Source organism: Pinus tabuliformis, chromosome 5_1, assembly GCF_031772625.1.
Source record: "Pinus tabuliformis cultivar Carrire ecotype Pingquan chromosome 5_1, CPIR1, whole genome shotgun sequence".
NCBI lineage: Eukaryota > Viridiplantae > Streptophyta > Pinopsida > Pinales > Pinaceae > Pinus > Pinus tabuliformis.
Genome location: NC_142305.1, coordinates 88,253,787 through 88,256,225, shown reverse-complemented (window position 1 = coordinate 88,256,225; position 2,439 = coordinate 88,253,787).

Here is a 2,439-nt window from a genome sequence, read left to right as displayed (position 1 = left end):
ACTTCCATGAAAGGTGGAAAACCACTTCCCATCTATGGAGATTCGAAGCCAAACCATCCTAGCTCAACATAGATTCAGTTGGTGAATGGGTTAAGGAGAACCTTCGGAAGCTTGTTCGTTGAAAACTTTACTCAATTTGGTTGGCGCGAGTGCGACTCTGAGACAGAGCGCCAATGGCGCGCCCTCTTTAGAGGATTTCCCTCATTGGCGCGGGTAGTGAACTGTGGACCCGCGCTAATGCAAAAAGAGTTGTTTTCATGGGTATTCTGCAGGAGTTGTCTTCAGGGCATATGAAGCTCATACTTAGAGGAATATGATGCAAGTGGTTTCAGGTCATGTCACTTCTCACAGGTCCCAGAATGAGTCCTCCAGTGTGCGGGTGAGGGGTAACAGGGATGGTGACAAACAATGACAAATTGCCGTGTAACACCATTGATCAGATGACTTACTACGAGCCGACATATGTGACCTCCCCTGAGTACATCATCTCATCGGTATCTGATAAACAGTCATCCACTCCTTGCACCAGTGTCGCACTCGGAGTCTATAAACATTCCACATTGTTGGGTGCCTTCCTTGGTCCTCCCCCTCCCATTTCTAAACCTACTTCCATGAGTGTTTGCATGTTACAAGCATCACGAGATGCCCTTAAGCATTCTGGTACACTTGATTAACAACCAACTCCCCATCATCCTACTATTACTCTTCCAAATGAACCCTCTGCACCCACTCCCTTGGGACCTCCTCCATTTTTGGGTGCCTCTCCTATGTTCCCTCTAAGAACTGTTCCTCTAGGAACTATTCCTCCAGGTCTTAACCATCAAGGAGCTATTCCATCAGGACATTATCCTACCGTCCAACAACCTTTCTTATTCCCACCTCTAGGAATTTTTTATGTACCTATCATGGCTTTGATAGTCCTTCCTAACACGACTCTTGGAATCCCAATATGGTACATCGATCCCCTTGCAAACATTCTGCCTAGTCATCCACGACCATATGACACTTTGACCCTGGTTCAACGGTCCCCATGACCCCTACCACTACTTCAGTTCCATCACAACCTCCACTGGAACCAACCCCTATTGCGAAAGCATCTGACTAAGGGGGTAAAGCCAAAAATAAATATTCAAAGGATAAGGATCCCTAAGCTCGTCCAGTCCCTAAGGCCCCAAAGCCATTCGCTTTGTGTGAATTTGTTGGGAACGCCACCAAAAATTATCCTGAACTTCCTCAACATAAACCTTTGGTTCATAAAGCCTTCCCTAAGTCGAATATTCTGGAAGTCCATGTTCACATATTGGTCCCACCTAAGAAACTCAAAGCATTTCACACAAACCATCCTTATGCCATTTGTGATCTTCATGGTCACTATTCCCATTGTTTCCCTTGCCTTGACGAGTTTCGTGATTTCCTTAGGGTGATTTGTGAATACAAGGCCACTCGTAGTAGAGCTGCTACTCCTCTACCTATGGATTCTGGTACCACCAGTCAACCAAAATAGGGAAACTCTGGCCCCTCTATTGTGATCCCCTCCCCTGATTTTGAGATGACAGACACCACAGGCCCTATTCTTTACCTATCATCATCCTTGAGTTCCTCCCCAAAAAACATTCCTGATCTTGCTGTGCACATTTCTAGAGAACACTTTTCGATAGAATCTGAGGTCTCAACATTAGTAGACCCTCCGTCTACTAGCCCATCATCTGCCATGCAAGGCAATGCGTATGTGAACCTTATTCCTTAGGTTGATGCACCAGGTAATGATGCCTCATCATGTAGTCAAACTTCTTCTCATCTGCCCATCTCCCAGCTTGATGAGGACACCATGGTAGCTATGTCTACCTGTAATTACCCCTACACTTGAGTAAATGGGCATTCCTTCAAGAGGATTTGGAAGGCCATCTCCTTCTTAATTCTCCCAATGCGCTCTACCTCCAGAAATTTTGCTCACAACACATCTCTTTGATTTGTGTGTCTTTATTTCTACCATAATGTTAGGTAGATTTCATCCTCTCATCTGTTGTCTTTTGCACCTTTCAAATAAATCCATCATCCACACCATATATCGGCCATGCTGATGGTGCGAGTCTCTTCTCCTGGAATCTAGCCTCGGCAGCCTGGGCCATTTTTACCACCTTGCATACATTAGTCATTTCAAATGGCATGTGCGTTGTATTTTCCATTAATAAACAGGCTGAATATGATGTAGTGATAGGTTTCTTAGTTGATGCCCTCACTCATTGCATCCTTCATCTTCATGTTCGTTTAGATTCCTTGCTACTTGTCATGTAATTGAATGGTGTGTATCATGTGCATAACCAAGTTCTATTTAGAAAATATGTACGAGTGAAGGTATTGATACGTGAATTTATAACCATTACTTTCATTCATGTGCCTAGAGCCCAAAATCACTATGTAGATACCATTGCAAACAAC